The sequence below is a fragment of the Ranitomeya imitator genome, chromosome 1, assembly GCF_032444005.1.
Source record: "Ranitomeya imitator isolate aRanImi1 chromosome 1, aRanImi1.pri, whole genome shotgun sequence".
Taxonomy (NCBI): Eukaryota; Metazoa; Chordata; class Amphibia; order Anura; family Dendrobatidae; genus Ranitomeya; species Ranitomeya imitator.
In genome coordinates, this window is record NC_091282.1 from 986,749,648 (window position 1) to 986,769,071 (window position 19,424).

The window sequence follows — 19,424 nt, forward strand, 5'->3', positions numbered from 1 at the left end:
GTTCTGTCATGTGCTGGTCCCATCCTGCGCCCGTTCTGTCATGTGCTGCTGCCATCCTGCGCCCGTTCTGTCATGTGCTGCTCCCATCCTGCGCCCGTTCTGTCATGTGCTGCTGCCATCCTGCGCCCGTTCTGTCATGTGCTGCTGCCATTCTGCGCCCGTTCTGTCATGTGCTGCTGCCATCCTGCGCCCGTTCTGTCATGTGCTGCTGCCATTCTGCCCCCGTTCTTTCATGTGCTGCTCCCATCCTGTGCCCGTTCTGTCATGTGCTGGTGCCATCCTGCGCCCGTTCTGTCATGTGCTGCTGACATCCTGCGCCCATTCTGTCATGTGCTGCTGCCATCCTGCGCCCGTTCTGTCATGTGCTGCTGCCATCCTGCGCCCGTTCTGTCATGTGCTGCTGCCATCCTGCCCCCGTTCTGTCATGTGCTGCTCCCATCCTGCGCCACCATTGTATTATATGCCCCCCATAAGACGCTCCAGTGTGTATGCCCCCGTATGCTGCTGCCATATAAAAAAAAAAATATACCATACTCACCTATCGTCGGGCTCCACTGCAGGTGTGTCTTGAAGAAAATGGCGCCAGAAAGCGCGGACTGCGCAGGCGCCGATTCCGGCAGCAGGAATCGGCGCCTGCGCAGTCTGCGCTTCCCGGCGCCATTTTCTTGAAGACACACCTGCAGTGGAGCCGGAGTGTGTCTTCAAGAAAATGTCTTGAAGACACACACCGGCTCCTCTGCCTGTGACTGGTAAGTCAGAGGACGGCGCCGGCGCGCATTAAGCTGAACTGTCACAGCAGAGGAGCCGGGAGACGGAGCCGCACGCAGCGCTGGAACGGGGAAAGGTGAATATACTTACCCTCCTGGCGGTCCCTGACTCTCCAGTGGAGATCGCGGTATGCGTTCAGTGCTTACGCATACTGCGATCTCCTGGGAGCGTCACTCTGTGGGGGCCAGACTGCGCCGGCTTCGGACAGAGTGACGCTCCCAGCGTTATATTATAGATATATATATATATATACTTGTATGTATATATATATATATATATATTAAAAATCACCTTCTACAAATTTTAATCAGTTCATAGTGAATCACAAGAACTTCACTTGCCCTGAAAATACATGTATAACACTCTGAGATTTGTGGTACTATATACAACTAATTACGCAATAGTAGTAAATATAAAAGTGACCTCAGCACTCAGTGTATAGCTATAAACAGATGATGACTGTTTTTACTGTTTTTCTGTCATACACTATTTGTAATATTTGTTCTGTGTTTTATTGCTTTTTCTCCCTATCTCTATTACCAGAACTGTCAATTGTGACAGCATTATTCAGATTCACTTCAAAATGGCTGCAGCATTCCCTGCATTTATTTTTATACACATCCCTTCCTGACTTACTGTTCTCAGCTGTATCAGAGGTAATGTGAGTTTTCTCTGTCTGATTTGTGTAAAAGAGCGGCAAGCATTTTTGCGAATCAAATCTCAAATTGTTTGAATTTGCTGGGTCCACTGAAACAATTTGCTTATGTCAAATAAGTATATTGAGCGATTGGTTCTTAAGTATCATTTTACATACATAACTTAACACATTATTATCAGCTTTGCCTATTGTACTTTATGTTGTTTATTTTAAGTCTTTAAAGCTTGCATATTTCAAGTTTGATTTTTTCATTTTTTTGTCAATAATTGCACAAACCCTGGAAAGTGGTTGTTAACATGTATTTGGCAAAGTTTACATAGTAAAGAGTAGCTAAAATTACTGTTAAAATGCTAAACAATACAGAGAATGAGCATTGAACACGCACACAAGAGCACTGTACTTCTATTTATATAGAGCCTTTGTAGGTAAGCATGTGACTGAATAAATGACACTGCAGGGAACCTTCAAGCTGAAGAAAGGGAAAAATTGTTTAGAACAATTTGCATTAGTTCAAGGGCAACCTTGAGCACTTTACAGATGGTTTATTGCCATTCTTGTTCTGGTTAAGCTGTCTTTCATGTCAAAAGTCTTTTCCTGCTTTCTGATCAACAGGAAGAATTGCGGCTGCCATGCTGTTCGCCTAAGCTCCTGCAGGGGCTCCTTCCCTTTGATCACTGATATCGTTTGCAATCGAGTTAAAATAGGGGGCTGCTGTGATAAGCTGAGCTTCTGACAGTGAACAAGAATTTTCCCTTTCCATTTAAACAACTTCTTTTCTTTTCAGATCTTGGGAACAGTTAATCTCAAGACAGAAGAACCAGTGTTCTTCTGATGTAAGAACGGGGGTGTCTCACATTTTTTTTTTTAAAGAATAAGATATTAACAATTGGAAGTCTAGATAGTTTGTAAGGAATTTAGAAAGGCTGGAAATAAGGCTATGGAATGCAGAGTGTGTCGACTTTATGGCCTTTTATACAGAATTGAGACATAACTGTTTCTCAGAAATTCTAAACTGGTACTACAGACATTCGTTTCACAACTCATGCCTTATTTTGAAATCATTTTTTTTCTTTGCTCTTTATCATTTAATCCTTGTGTATTATATATAATTATCAGCTTTTTGATAAGTGACATATTATAGATTTTATTCTGAACAAGATCCTGTTAACGTTATGAAACTGCTGGCTAAAGCTGATAATAAACATATAATAAAATGGCATAATAATAATAATAATAATAATTTTTATTTATATAGCGCCAACATATTCCGCAGCGCTTTACAAATTATAGAGGGGACTTGTACATACAATAGACATTACAGCATAACAGAAATACAGTTCAAAACAGATACCAAGAGGAGTGAGGGCCCTGCTCGTAAGCTTACAAACTATGAGGAAAAGGGGAGACACGAGAGGTGGATGGTAACAATTGCTATAGTTATTCGGACCAGCCATAGTGTAAGGCTTGGGTGTTCATGTAAAGCTGCATGAACCAGTTAATTAATTTTTTTTTTTTTTTTTTAATATAGGCCACACAGGGATCGTTAGGTTAATGCATTGAGGCGGTAGGCCAGTCTGAACAAATGAGTTTTTAGGGCACGCTTAAAACTGTGGGGATTGGGGATTAATCGTATTATCCTAGGTAGTGCATTCCAAAGAATCGGCGCAGCACGTGTAAAGCATAATACATACACAATATTTCTATAACATGTTTGCATAATTGGAATCGTTCAAGTTACAAATTATAGCAACCTAAACAGGGGAATTACGAGTAACCTTGGTTCTCCATTGTAAAACTTGAAACAAGGTTCTAGTCTACCATGACTGCATTGATATAAAGTACAATGATATACACAGTGATGTCACAGTGCAGGAATAATGCAGTGCATGAGATACACCTGGAGTAACTATTGGACTTCATAATAAAAACTGTAAAGAATGAGGGTGTATTTTCTTTACCGTGCCACTTCAATAGTCATCACTTACTGCACCTGTTTGAATGAAGATGGATCTCCTTCACTGTTGGGTCCCATAGCACCAGCTATGTCTATTACCCTGGTGATCATACCCATAAAGCCAAAAACAGAGTAGAAAAGATTCAAAAATGATCATTAACAAAGACCACTTCTCAGCTTAGGTTGGATTCAGATGGCTGCATTCCACGGTCTGTATACAGACTGCAATGCCTGGACTGATCATGGACTTATGACACAGGAAAGATAGACAAATATTTAGAATTGAGAGTTCTCAGTGTGTGTCCCATAACTGAATGTTTATTCTTTCTCTGTCTATTTCTACACACCTCTCCCCAAAGTCCATACCTCTATCTGTTCAGGGAAATAGTTGTTGCAGAAGCAGTACATCAGGCAGGTCTTTACCACATTAGATTGAACCCGGCACTCAACTTAATGCTGTGAGAGGTTTATTGTAGTACCAAAAAAACATTTCGGTCCTAGTTCAGGATTTTCATCAGTTACATACTAGTAGGTGATTGTATTACATATTGTTTCAAAGAGCACAATGGAAATTGCGTCAAAGAGTGGCTTTTAAGTAGCCATACACGGGGTTAGGGTAGGCTTGTGTGGTGAGTGAGTGCGTGCCTAGACGCGGTATCCACCGCTCATCTAGGCACGGACTAACTCGCCGCACAAGCCTACCCTAACCCCATGTATGGCTACTTAAAAGCCACTCATTGATGAAATTTACATTGTGCTCTTGACATAATATCAAATACAATTACCTGCTAGAACATAACTGATGAAGGTCCTGAACTAGGGCCGAAACGTTTTTTGGTACTACAATAAACCTCTCACAGCAATAAGTTGAGTGTCGGGTTCTTTCTATTAGTAACATATGGTATGGGAACCTACCTTCGCACCATTGATAGTAGTGCACACTTCCCTATCTCGCATATTTACCACATTAGAATCACCAATCACAATGATCTTAAAAATCTGGGCCTGGGTCGATCCATAGGAGCACGTGCTGTTGATACTAGCTTCCAAAGAAGATTCTAGTTCTCTGTCTCCACCAGTAGCAGAAGACATATTTACCCACAAATAAACGCTAGCGGGACTGCTCTGTATCTCCAAGAAATAGCGGGCGTGACTGGAGAGCTGCTCACCACAGGATGGATGTATAAGGTGGAAAGAAGCAGTAATCGGCGTCTCTCTTCACTACTGGCCCCCGCTGCCACAGCTTCCTCTAGTGCAGAGTGGCCAGCTGCTTTGGCATTTACTTGCTTCTCAGGAATGTGCTTTGTCACTATTAGGCTGGTTTCACATTTGCGTTTTTTGCCGCAGCGTTTCTACCGCATATAAACGCATGCATTGTGTTTTCCTATATTTAGAAATATGTCACCCCGAAAATTGCGGGTGAGGTAAGCCCACCGGCATCAGGGGCTTATCTGCAGCATTCTGTAATGCTGTAGATAAGCCCCCGATGTTACCTGAAAAAGGAGAAAAAGACGTTATATTATACTCACCCAGGGGCGGTCCCGCTGCTGGTCAGGTCGGATGGGCGTCTCTGGTCCACTGCGGCACCTCCCATCTTCATTACAAGACGTCCTTTTCTGATCTTCAGCCACGGCTCCGGCGCAGGCGTACTTTGCTCTGCCCTGTTGAGGGCAGACAAAGTACTGCAGTGCGCAGGCGCCGGAAAGGTCAGAGACCCGGCGCCTGCGCACTGCAGTACTTTATCTGCCCTCAACAAGGCAGAGCAAAGTACGCCTGTGCCGGAGCCGTGGCTGAAGATCAGAAAAGGACGTCTTGTAATGAAGATGGGAGGTGCCGCAGTGGACCAGAGACGCCCATCCGACCTGACCAGCAGCGGGACCGCCCCTGGGTGAGTATAATATAACGTCTTTTTCTCCTTTTTCAGGTAACATCGGGGGCTTATCTACAGCATTACAGAATGCTGCAGATAAGCCCCTGATGCCGGTGGGCTTACCTCACCCGCGATTTTCGGGGTGACAGGTTCCCTTTAACATGAAAAACGCATGCGTTTTTTTTGTTCGCATTTTCCCGTATTTGACGACGCATGCGTCGTCTCGTAGTTTTTGCGGCTTGGCGCGGAAATGCAACATGTAGTAATTTCTAGAGGCGTCTATTTGCCGCCAGGAAACGCATGCGGTCGATTGCGCAAGGTTTGCGACAAAAAACGCATTGCTGTCTATGTAAACGCATGCATTTTTAAGCACATGCGTTTGGTTGCGTTTTTGAACGCATGCGTTTCAATTGAGAAAGACATGTCTAGACACTGATAAGCCACCCCTCACCATCAAGGTGATAAAAGGGAGGGTGTGGACAGTTGCAGGTCACTTCTCACCAGACTCTGAAGCAGACGAGACACAGACAGGCTACATCTTGGAGGATAACAAGACCCTGAACAATGTGAGTATATCCTAGCCAATGCCTTTATTTTCTATTTTCTGTCTCTACATGTCCTAATTTCTGCCATTTCTTTCTTTCTACATGCATCAGAATGTCTTCTTCGGATTCTTCATCTGGTGAGGAGTTTCGGCCAGGACAGTCAGAAGTGGAGCATGTCAGTGAGGTGAGTATTTGCCTCGTCAGATTGGTAAGTATTCACTGTCACATCGACACATGTGACAATTTGATTTTTCCTTTTTTTTAGAGCTCTTCTACTGCGGCAGAGACAGGGCAGGAGCAGCGGAGTCAAGGTCCGGTGGAAAGACGGCAGCGGGTACGTATACAAGGCTGACTGTGTAATATTCTTGAATCTTCCTTTCTTTCCACATGTATTTCATTACTTTTTTTCTTCTGGAATCCTTTTGTATGTTGACTTTCCTATTCATGCCATTTCTCAGCATCTTTTTTCTTTCTTTTCCTTATGTAATTGAGCAAACTTTAATGACTTTCTTTAATTTTTAGGTTTCACATCGGGAAGATGATCTGAATGACCTCCTTATCACCCTGGTTAAGGAGCGAGTCCCGTTGTGGGACAGCCGGGATCTGTTGTGAATTCTGTGGTCAAGCTCCCTCCTGTGGTCATGAGTGGTACTTCGGCTGGTTCTGTCTATGAGCTTCCTCTGGTGGATGTGAGTGGGGCTGCGGCTTCTGAGTTTCCTTCCTCAGGTGACGAGGTTAAGTCGTTAGGTGCTGCTCTATTTAACTCCACCTAGTTCTTTGTTCCTGGCCTCCAGTCAATGTTCAAGAATTGGTCTTGCTTTCTCCTGGATCGTTCTTGTGGCCTGTCTGCCCTGCATAAGCTAAGTTTTGCTTGTGTTACTTTTGTTTGCTATATTTTCTGTCCAGCTTGCTATATTGGTTTTTCTTGCTTGCTGGAAGCTCTGAGACGCAGAGGGAGCACCTCCGTACCGTTAGTTGGTGCGGAGGGTCTTTTTGCCCCTCTGCGTGGTTGTTTGTAGTTTTTGTGTTCACCGCAAAGCTATCTTTCCTATCCTTGGTCTATTCAGTAAGTCGGGCCTCACTTTGCTAAAATCTATTTAATCTCTGTGTTTGTATTTTCTTCTTAACTCACAGTCATTATATGTGGGGGGCTGCCTTTTCCTTTGGGGAATTTCTCTGAGGCAAGGTAGGCTTATTTTTCTATCTTCAGGGCTAGCTAGTTTCTCAGGCTGTGCCGAGTTGCATAGGGAGCGTTAGGCACAATCCACGGCTACCTCTAGTGTGGTATGATAGGATTAGGGATTGCGGTCAGCAGAGTTCCCACGTCTCAGAGCTCGTCCTATGTTAGTAACTATCAGGTCACTTTGTGTGCTCTTAACCACTAGGTCCATTGTGGTTCTGAATCACCTGTTCATAACAGTACTGGAGGCCCAAAGTACTAATGCTTCTCAATAGAGGGAAAAGAGAAGTTCTGAGACCATTTTTTTCTCTGTACTGTGTTTTGTCTTTCTTTTCCCCTAGACATTTGGGTGGTTCAGGACACAGGTGTAGTGATGGACATTAAAGATCTGTCTTCTTGTGTGGATCATCTCACTGCAAGAGTACAAAATATTCAAGACTTTGTGGTTCAGAATTCTATGTTAGAGCCAAGAATTCCTATTCCTGATTTGTTTTCTGGAGATAGAGCTAAGTTTCTGAGTTTTAAGAATAATTGTAAACTGTTTCTGGCTTTGAAACCCCGCTCCTCTGGTGACCCAGTTCAACAAGTTAAGATCATTATTTCTTTATTACGTGGCGACCCTCAAGACTGGGCATTTTCCCTTGCGCCAGGAGATCCTGCATTATGTAATATTGATGCGTTTTTTCTGGCGCTCGGATTGCTGTATGATGAACCTAATTCAGTGGATCAGGCAGAGAAATATTTGCTGGCTCTGTCTCATGGTCAGGATGAGGTAGAGATATATTGTCAGAAGTTTAGGAAGTGGTCTGTGCTCACTCAATGGAATGAATGTGCGCTGGCAGCAATTTTCAGAAAAGGTCTCTCTGAAGCCCTTAAGGATGTCATGGTGGGATTACTGTTGTGAATTCTGTGGCTGAGTTCACTTCTGTGGTCACAAGTGGTATTGCAGTCTCTGGGCTTCCTCCCTCAGGTGTTTTGGTGAGCTCGTTGGCTGCCTTGCTATTTAGCTCCACCTGAGTCTGTCTTCCTTGCTCCTTGTCAATGTTCCAGTGTTGGATCTGAGCTACTGCATCTTTCCTTGGGCCTGCTGCTCTGCTAGATAAGTGCTTCTAGTTTGTTTTCTGTTTTTTCTGTCCAGCTTGCTATTAACTTTTGCTGGAAGCTCTGAGAAGCAAAGGGGTGCACCGCCGTGCTGTTAGTTCGGCACGGTGGGTCTTTTTGCCCCTTTGCGTGGTTTTCGTTTTAGGGTTTTTTGTAGACTGCATAGTTCTCTTTGCTATCCTCGCTCTGTCTAGAATATCGGGCCTCACTTTGCTGAATCTATTTCATTCCTACGTTTGTCTTTTCATCTTGCTAACAGTCATTATATGTGGGGGGCTGCCTATTCCTTTGGGGTATTTCTCTGAGGTAAGTCAGGCTTGTATTTCTATCTTCAGGCTAGTCAGCTCCTCAGGCAGTGCCGAGTTGCATAGGTAGTTGATAGGCGCAATCCACTGCTGCTTATAGTTGTGTGAGGATAGATCAGGTACTGCAGTCTACAGAGATTCCACGTCTCAGAGCTCGTCCTATTGTTTTTGGTTATTGCCAGATCTCTGTATGTGCGCTGATTACTGCACGCTGTGTTGCCTGATTGCCAGCCATAACAGTACAAGGAGCCACACCAATGATTCCCAATAGAGGGAAAAAAGAAATCCTGACATCATTTTTTTTTCTTAGCTCTGTCTTCAGTCTTTTTTTTCCCCTAGACATTAGAGTGCTTCAGGACACAGCTGTGGACATGGATATTCAGGCTCTGTGCTCCTCAATGGATAATCTCGTTGTAAATGTACAAAAGATTCAAGATACTATTGATCAGAAATCGATGCTAGAACCAAGAATTCCGATTCCTGATTTGTTTTTTGGTGACAGAACTAAGTTCCTGAGCTTCAGAAATAATTGTAAGCTATTTTTGGCCTTGAAACCTCATTCTTCTGGTAATCCTATTCAACAGGTTTTGATTATTATTTCTTTTTTGCGCGGCGACCCACAGGACTGGGCGTTTTCTCTTGCACCAGGAGATTCTGCATTGAGTAATGTTGATGCATTTTTCCAGGCGCTGGGATTGCTTTACGATGAGCCTAATTCAGTGGATCAAGCTGAGAAAAATCTGCTGGCTTTATGCCAGGGTCAGGATGATGTAGAAGTATATTGTCAGAAATTTAGGAAATGGTCAGTACTCACTCTGTGGAATGAATCTGCACTAGCGGCTTTGTTCAGAAAGGGTCTCTCTGAAGCTCTTAAGGATGTAATGGTGGGATTTCCTATGCCTGCTGGTTTGAATGAGTCTATGTCCTTGGCCATTCAGATCGGTCGTCGCTTGCGCGAGCGTAAATCTGTGCACCATCTGGCGGTATTGTCTGAGAGTAAGCCTGAGCCTATGCAGTGCGACAGGACTATGACTAAAGTAGAACGGCACGAACACAGACGTCTGAACAGACTGTGTTTCTATTGTGGTGATTCTACTCATGCTATTTCTAATTGTCCTAAACGCACTAGGCGGTTCGATAGCTCTGCCGTTATTGGTACTGTACAGTCCAAATTCCTTTTGTCCATTACCTTAATGTGCTCTTTGTCATCATATTCTGTCATGGCGTTTGTGGATTCAGGCGCTGCCCTGAATCTGATGGATTTGGATTATGCTAAACGTTGTGGATTTTTCTTGGAGCCTTTGCGGTGTCCTATTCCGTTGAGAGGAATTGATGCTACACCTTTGGCCAAGAATAAGCCTCAGTACTGGGCCCAGCTGACCATGTGCATGGCTCCTGCACATCAGGAAGTTATTCGCTTTTTGGTACTGCATAATTTGCATGATGTGGTCGTGTTGGGGTTGCCATGGCTACAAACCCATAATCCAGTATTGGATTGGAACTCTATGTCGGTAACCAGCTGGGGTTGTCAGGGAGTACATGGTGATGTTCCATTTTTGTCTATTTCGTCATCCATTCCTTCTGACATCCCAGATTTCTTGTCGGACTTTCAGGATGTATTTGAAGAGTCCAAGTCTGATGCCCTACCTCCGCATAGGAATTGTGATTGTGCTATCGATTTGATTCCTGGTAGTAAATTCCCTAAGGGTCGTTTATTTAATTTGTCCGTACCTGAACACACCGCTATGCGCAGTTATGTGAAGGAGTCCCTGGAGAAGGGACATATTCGCCCATCGTCGTCACCATTGGGAGCAGGGTTCTTTTTTGTAGCCAAGAAGGATGGTTCGCTAAGACCGTGTATTGATTACCGCCTTCTTAATAAGATCACTGTTAAGTTTCAGTATCCCTTGCCATTGATTTCTGACTTGTTTGCTCGGATTAAGGGGGCTAGTTGGTTTACTAAGATTGATCTTCGTGGTGCGTATAATCTGGTGAGAATCAGGCAGGGAGATGAATGGAAAACGGCATTTAATACGCCCGAGGGTCATTTTGAGTATCTGGTGATGCCGTTCGGACTTGCCAATGCTCCATCTGTTTTTCAGTCTTTTATGCATGACATTTTCCGTGAGTATCTGGATAAATTCTTGATTGTTTACTTGGATGACATTTTGATCTTCTCAGATGATTGGGAGTCTCATGTGAAGCAAGTCAGAATGGTTTTCCAGGTACTGCGTGCTAATTCCTTGTTCGTGAAGGGATCAAAGTGTCTCTTCGGTGTGCAGAAAGTTTCATTTTTGGGGTTCATCTTTTCCCCTTCTACTATCGAGATGGATCCGGTTAAGGTTCAGGCCATCCAGGATTGGACTCAGCCGACATCTCTAAAAAGTCTGCAGAAATTCCTGGGCTTTGCTAATTTTTATCGTCGCTTCATCTGTAATTTTTCTAGCATTGCCAGACCATTGACCGATTTGACCAAGAAGGGTGCTGATTTGGTTAATTGGTCTTCTGCTGCCGTGGAAGCTTTTCAGGAGTTGAAGCCTCGTTTTTGCTGTGCCCCTGTGTTGTGTCAACCTGATGTTTCTCTTCCGTTCCAGGTCGAGGTTGATGCTTCTGAGATTGGTGCAGGGGCGGTTTTGTCACAGAGAGGTTCTGGTTGCTCAGTGTTCAAACCATGTGCTTTCTTTTCCAGGAAATTTTCTGCTGCTGAGCGTAATTATGATGTGGGCAACCGAGAGTTGCTGGCCATGAAGTGGGCATTCGAGGAGTGGCGTCATTGGCTTGAGGGTGCTAAGCATCGCGTGGTGGTTTTGACTGATCATAAGAACCTTACTTATCTTGAGTCTGCCAAGCGCTTGAATCCTAGACAGGCCCGTTGGTCGTTATTTTTTGCTCGTTTTGATTTTGTGATTTCATACCTTTCGGGCTCTAAAAATGTGAAGGCGGATGCTCTGTCTAGGAGTTTTGTGCCCGACTCTCCGGGGTTATCTGAGCCGGCGAGTATCCTCAAGGAAGGAGTCATTGTAGAAAAAAAAAAAAATGGAGAGAAACCAGCTCACCTACTAGGCATTTGTAGTGGGGGAAGCCCGGATGCCGTGCAGTCTTCACGTGAAACAATAGAACAAAATAGAAGAGAAAATCCAGCTTCCAAAAATATCCAATTTATTAAAGTTAAAATCCAAGGTCCAAAAACATGGTTCACAGGAGAAGAGATAGCAGCATGGTACGCGTTTCGAACACTAGGTTCTTTTTCAAAGCCTTTGAAAAAGAACCTAGTGTTCGAAACGCGTACCATGCTGCTATCTCTTCTCCTGTGAACCATGTTTTTGGACCTTGGATTTTAACTTTAATAAATTGGATATTTTTGGAAGCTGGATTTTCTCTTCTATTTTGTTCTAAGGAGTCATTGTGTCTGCCATCTCCCCTGATTTGCGGAGAGTGTTGCAGAAATTTCAGGCTAATAAACCTGATCGTTGTCCGGCCGAGAAACTGTTCGTCCCTGATAGGTGGACTAGTAAAGTTATCTCTGAACTTCATTGTTCGGTGCTGGCCGGTCATCCAGGAATCTTTGGTACCAGGGAGTTGGTTGCTAGATCCTTCTGGTGGCCATCTCTGTCACGGGATGTGCGTGCTTTTGTGCAGTCCTGTGGAATTTGTGCTAGGGCTAAGCCCTGCTGTTCACGTGCCAGTGGGTTGCTTTTGCCCTTGCCGGTCCCGAAGAGGCCTTGGACACATATTTCGATGGATTTCATTTCTGACCTTCCCGTTTCTCAAAAAATGTCGGTCATTTGGGTGGTCTGTGATCGCTTTTCTAAAATGGTCCATCTGGTGCCCTTGGTTAAATTGCCTTCCTCCTCTGATTTGGTGCCTTTGTTCTTCCAGCATGTGGTTCGTTTACATGGCATTCCTGAGAATATTGTTTCTGACAGAGGTTCCCAGTTTGTCTCGAGGTTCTGGCGAGCCTTTTGTGGTAGGATGGGCATTGACCTATCTTTTTCCTCGGCCTTCCATCCTCAGACTAATGGCCAGACCGAACGAACCAATCAGACCTTGGAAACATATCTGAGATGTTTTGTTTCCGCTGACCAGGATGATTGGGTGTCATTTTTGCCGTTGGCTGAGTTCGCCCTTAATAATCGGGCCAGCTCGGCTACCTTGGTCTCTCCATTTTTCTGCAATTCTGGGTTCCATCCTCGTTTCTCTTCAGGACAGGTTGAGTCTTCGGACTGTCCTGGTGTGGATTATGTGGTGGACAGGTTGCAGCAGATCTGGACTCAGGTAGTGGACAATTTGACCTTGTCCCAGGAGAAGGCTCAGCTTTTCGCTAATTGCAGACGCCGTGTGGGACCCCGACTTCGTGTTGGGGATCTGGTTTGGTTATCTTCTCGTCATATTCCTATGAAGGTTTCCTCTCCTAAATTTAAACCTCGTTTTATTGGTCCGTATAGGATTTCTGAGATTCTCAATCCGGTGTCTTTTCGTCTGACCCTCCCAGACTCCTTTTCCATACATAATGTATTCCATAGGTCGTTGTTGAGGAGATACGTGGCACCTATGGTTCCATCTGTGGAGCCTCCTGCCCCTGTTTTGGTGGAGGGGGAATTGGAGTATATTGTGGAGAAGATTTTGGATTCTCGTGTCTCTAGACGGAAACTCCAGTATCTGGTCAAATGGAAGGGTTATGCTCAGGAAGATAATTCCTGGGTTTTTGCCTCTGATGTCCATGCCCCAGATCTTGTTCGTGCCTTTCATGTGGCTCATCCTGGTCGGCCTGGGGGTTCTGGTGAGGGTTCGGTGACCCCTCCTCAAGGGGGGGGTACTGTTGTGAATTCTGTGGCTGAGTTCACTTCTGTGGTCACAAGTGGTATTGCAGTCTCTGGGCTTCCTCCCTCAGGTGTTTTGGTGAGCTCGTTGGCTGCCTTGCTATTTAGCTCCACCTGAGTCTGTCTTCCTTGCTCCTTGTCAATGTTCCAGTGTTGGATCTGAGCTACTGCATCTTTCCTTGGGCCTGCTGCTCTGCTAGATAAGTGCTTCTAGTTTGTTTTCTGTTTTTTCTGTCCAGCTTGCTATTAACTTTTGCTGGAAGCTCTGAGAAGCAAAGGGGTGCACCGCCGTGCTGTTAGTTCGGCACGGTGGGTCTTTTTGCGTGGTTTTCGTTTTAGGGTTTTTTGTAGACTGCATAGTTCTCTTTGCTATCCTTGCTCTGTCTAGAATATCGGGCCTCACTTTGCTGAATCTATTTCATTCCTACGTTTGTCTTTTCATCTTGCTAACAGTCATTATATGTGGGGGGCTGCCTATTCCTTTGGGGTATTTCTCTGAGGTAAGTCAGGCTTGTATTTCTATCTTCAGGCTAGTCAGCTCCTCAGGCAGTGCCGAGTTGCATAGGTAGTTGATAGGCGCAATCCACTGCTGCTTATAGTTGTGTGAGGATAGATCAGGTACTGCAGTCTACAGAGATTCCACGTCTCAGAGCTCGTCCTATTGTTTTTGGTTATTGCCAGATCTCTGTATGTGCGCTGATTACTGCACGCTGTGTTGCCTGATTGCCAGCCATAACAGATTTCCTATGCCTGCTGGTCTGAATGAGTCTATGTCTTTGGCCATTCAGATCGGTCGACGCTTGCGTGAGCGTAAAACTGTGCACCATTTGGCGGTATTATCTGAGCATGGACCTGAGCCTATGCAGTGCGATAGGACTTTGACCAGAGCTGAACGGCAAGAACACAGACGTCAGAATGGGCTGTGTTTTTACTGTGGTGATTCCACTCATGCTATCTCCGATTGTCCTAAGCGCATTAAGCGGTTCTCTAGGTCTGCCACCATTGGTACAGTACAGTCTAAATTTCTTTTGTCCGTTACTTTGATCTGTTCTTTGTCATCCTATTCTGTCATGGCATTTGTGGATTCAGGCGCTGCCCTGAATTTGATGGACTTGGAGTATGCTAGGCGCTGTGGGTTTTTCTTGGAGCCCTTGCAGTATCCTATTCCATTGAGAGGAATTGACGCTACGCCTTTGGCCAAGAATAATCCTCAGTACTGGACCCAGCTGACCATGTGCATGGCTCCTGCGCATCAGGAGGATATTCGCTTTTTGGTGTTGCATAATCTGCATGATGTGGTCGTGTTGGGGTTGCCATGGCTACAAGTCCATAACCCAGTATTGGATTGGAAATCAATGTCTGTGTCCAGCTGGGGTTGTCAGGGGGTACATGGTGATGTTCCTTTTCTGTCTATTTCATCATCCACCCCTTCTGAGGTCCCAGAGTTCTTGTCGGATTACCGGGATGTATTTGATGAGCCCAAGTCCAGTGCCCTACCTCCGCATAGGGATTGTGATTGTGCTATCGATTTGATTCCTGGTAGTAAATTTCCTAAAGGTCGACTATTTAAGTGGTCTGTGCCTGAACACGCCGCTATGCGGAGTTACGTAAAGGAATCCTTGGAGAAGGGTCATATTCGCCCGTCGTCGTCGCCATTGGGAGCAGGGTTCTTTTTTGTGGCCAAGAAGGATGGTTCGCTGAGACCTTGTATTGATTACCGCCTTCTAAATAAAATCACGGTCAAATTTCAGTACCCCTTGCCGCTGCTGTCTGATTTGTTTGCTCAGATTAAGGGGGCTAGTTGGTTCACCAAGATAGATCTTCGTGGTGCGTATAATCTTGTGCGTATTAAACAGGGTGATGAATGGAAAACAGCATTTAATACGCCCGAGGGCCATTTTGAGTACCTGGTTATGTCATTCGGGCTTTCTAATGCTCCATCGGTGTTTCAGTCCTTTATGCATGACATCTTCCGAGAGTACCTGGATAAATTCCTGATTGTATACTTGGATGTTATTTTGGTCTTCTTGGATGATTGGGAGTCTCACGTGAAGCAGGTCAGAATGGTGTTCCAGGTTCTGCGTGCGAATTCTTTGTTTGTGAAGGGGTCAAAGTGTCTCTTTGGTGTTCAGAAGGTTTCATTTTTGGGGTTCTTTTTTTCCCCTTCTACTATCGAGATGGACCCTGTTAAAGTTCAGGCCATTTATGATTGGACTCAGCCGACATCTCTGAAGAGTCTGCAAAAGTTCCTGGGCTTTGCTAATTTTTATCGTCGCTTCATCAATAATTTTTCTAGTATTGCTAAACCGTTGACTGAGTTAACCAAGAAGGGTGCTGATGTGGTCAATTGGTCTTCTGCTGCTGTGGAAGCTTTTCAAGAGTTGAAGCGTCGTTTTTCTTCTGCCCCTGTGTTGTGCCAACCAGATGTTTCGCTCCCGTTCCAGGTCGAGGTTCATGCTTCTGAGATTGGAGCAGGGGCTGTTTTGTCGCAAAGAAGTTCTGATGGCTCGGTGATGAAACCATGCGCCTTCTTTTCCAGGAAGTTTTCGCCTGCTGAGCGTAATTATGATGTTGGCAATCGAGAGTTGCTGGCCATGAAGTGGGCATTCGAGGAGTGGCGTCATTGGCTTGAAGGAGCTAAGCATCGCGTGGTGGTCTTGACTGATCACAAGAACTTGACTTATCTCGAGTCTGCCAAACGGTTGAATCCTAGACAGGCTCGTTGGTCACTGTTTTTCTCCCGTTTTGACTTTGTGGTTTCGTACCTTCCGGGCTCTAAAAATGTGAAGGTGGATGCCCTGTCTAGGAGTTTTGTGCCCGACTCTCCGGGTTTGTCTGAGCCGGCGGGTATTCTCAAAGAGGGGGTAATTTTGTCTGCCATCTCCCCTGATTTGCGGCGGGTGCTGCAAAAATTTCAGGCTGATAGACCTGACCGTTGCCCAGCGGAGAAACTGTTTGTCCCTGATAAATGGACGAGTAGAGTTATCTCTGAGGTTCATTGTTCGGTGTTGGCTGGTCATCCTGGAATCTTTGGTACCAGAGATTTGGTGGCTAGATCCTTTTGGTGGCCGTCTCTGTCGCGGGATGTGCGTTCGTTTGTGCAGTCCTGTGGGGTTTGTGCTCGGGCTAAGCCCTGCTGTTCTCGTGCCAGTGGGTTGCTTTTGCCCTTGCCGGTCCTGAAGAGGCCCTGGACACATATCTCTATGGATTTTATTTTGGATCTCCCCGTCTCTCAAAAAATGTCGGTCATTTGGGTTGTTTGTGATCGCTTCTCTAAGATGGTCCATTTGGTACCCTTGTCTAAATTGCCTTCCTCCTCTGATTTGGTGCCATTGTTCTTCCAGCATGTGGTCCGTTTACATGGCATTCCGGAGAACATCGTTTCTGACAGAGGTTCCCAGTTTGTTTCGAGGTTTTGGCGAGCCTTTTGTGCTAGGATGGGCATTGATTTGTCTTTTTCCTCGGCTTTCCATCCTCAGACAAATGGCCAGACTGAACGAACCAATCAGACCTTGGAAACATATCTGAGATGTTTTGTTTCTGCCGATCAGGATGATTGGGTGTCCTTTTTGCCTTTGGCTGAGTTCGCCCTTAATAATCGGGCCAGCTCGGCTACTTTGGTTTTGCCGTTTTTCTGCAATTCTGGTTTCCATCCTCGTTTCTCTTCAGGGCAGGTTGAGTCTTCAGACTGTCCTGGTGTGGATACTGTGGTGGATAGGTTGCAGCAGATTTGGACTCATGTGGTAGACAATTTGACATTGTCTCAGGAGAAGGCTCAACGTTTCGCTAACCGCAGGCGCTGTGTGGGTCCCCGACTTCGTGTTGGGGATTTGGTTTGGTTGTCATCTCGTTATATTCCAATGAAAGTTTCCTCTCCTAAGTTTAAGGCTCGTTTCATTGGTCCGTATTGGATTTCTGAGGTTCTTAATCCTGTGTCTTTTCGTTTGACCCTTCCAGCTTCTTTTTCCATCCATAATGTATTCCATAGGTCATTGTTGCGGAGATACGTTGCACCTGTGGTTCCATCCGTTGATCCTCCTGCCCCGGTTTTGGTTGAGGGGGAGTTGGAGTATATAGTGGAGAAGATTTTGGATTCTCGTATTTCGAGACGGAAACTCCAGTACCTGGTTAAGTGGAAGGGTTATGGTCAGGAAGATAATTCCTGGGTCTTTGCCTCTGATGTTCATGCTGCCGATCTGGTTCGTGCCTTTCATTTGGCTCATCCTGGTCGGCCTGGGGGCTCTGGTGAGGGTTCGGTGACCCCTCCTCAAGGGGGGGGGTACTGTTGTGAATTCTGTGGTCAAGCTCCCTCCTGTGGTCATGAGTGGTACTTCGGCTGGTTCTGTCTATGAGCTTCCTCTGGTGGATGTGAGTGGGGCTGCGGCTTCTGAGTTTCCTTCCTCAGGTGACGAGGTTAAGTCGTTAGGTGCTGCTCTATTTAACTCCACCTAGTTCTTTGTTCCTGGCCTCCAGTCAATGTTCAGTATTGGTCTTGCTTTCTCCTGGATCGTTCTTGTGGCCTGTCTGCCCTGCATAAGCTAAGTTTTGCTTGTGTTACTTTTGTTTGCTATATTTTCTGTCCAGCTTGCTATATTGGTTTTTCTTGCTTGCTGGAAGCTCTGAGACGCAGAGGGAGCACCTCCGTACCGTTAGTCGGTGCGGAGGGTCTTTTTGCCCCTCTGCGTGGTTGTTTGTAGTTTTTGTGTTGACCGCAAAGCTATATTTCCTATCCTCGGTCTATTCAGTATGTCGGGCCTCACTTTGCTAAAATCTATTTTATCTCTGTGTTTGTATTTTCTTCTTAACTCACAGTCATTATATGTGGGGGGCTGCCTTTTCCTTTGGGGAATTTCTCTGAGGCAAGGTAGGCTTATTTTTCTATCTTCAGGGCTAGCTAGTTTCTCAGGCTGTGCCGAGTTGCATAGGGAGCGTTATGCGCAATCCACGGCTACCTCTAATGTGGTATGATAGGATTAGGGATTGCGGTCAGCAAAGTTCCCACGTCTCAGAGCTCGTCCTATGTTAGTAACTATCAGGTCACTTTGTGTGCTCTTAACCACTAGGTCCATTGTGGTTCTGAATCACCTGTTCATAACAGGGATCCACTGCACTTGAACAACATCACGATCCGGCGGTTATGGAATGAGGTGGCCCAAGCGATGTGGGATGGCTGGGACAACTCCCCGACACGGGTCCGAACTGCATTTGGTAAGTATTGCACTGCAGTGTGAAGCAGCAGAGACCTTGGCCGTGCTCACTCAACTGTGTGTGATGAAAGAAATTCTCAGGAGTTTCTCTCATCACACACAGTTGTGTGAGCATGGCAAAAAGTCAATTTTCTGACCATAATGTTGGTGGGCAAAGTCAAAACACGTTGGCGTTCGATGAAGGACCGCTTCAACAAGGACCAGCGTCAAGAGAGCCGTGTTCCCAGTGGTTCAGGAGCACGGATCAGACGCTACAAATACCATCGCGTTCTGTCATTTTTAAGACCGGTCCTTGCCCAGAGAACGTAAGTATTTATCACGTGCATTAGGTTGTATTGTATTGCCATAATCTGTATTTTTAAATTCCACAGGATTTTGCGTCTGGTAAATTTTTGACAATAATTTTTTTTTCTTTTTTTCGCAGCACATACAGCACAACTGTTGGCCCAGGTTCTGGAGTGGTCCTTCATCTGACAGCCACAGACCCGTTCCAGCCATCCAGCAGCGCAGCAGCAAGTGGGCCTTCCACACTAACTGGAGACCATGGAGCTGGTCCATCAGGTCTTCCTCTTTCGCAGTCCTCTTCCACTGCCCCCTTTTGGGCTCATGCCGGCAGTGGCAGAGGGCTTCGGACAGGTCACTCATGCCTGAGTTTTTGCACTTGAGCTCGGTTTTACACGACACAATCAAGGCTTTGGGTGACCGAATGGATGTTTCACATAACCTCTTAAATGCACGTATCCAGGAGGTCACCAAAAGCCTTGATCAAGTGAAAGCCAACATCCAGAGGCCAGCACATCATTTTTTTAATCAAATTGAGCAGGGCATGTCGGAACACCTTACTCCTGATCTCCCGCTGAGTGTCATGCAGGCCTGCAATGCTGCTTACGTGCAGGCTATGCAGCAGAGTCGGTATTTCCAGCAGACAGTGGGGGCATATCCACCTGTGCCTTCACTGTCACGATTGTCCTCAATGCCGACCTCTGCTGCATCCCACTGCACGGCAACCTCAATTC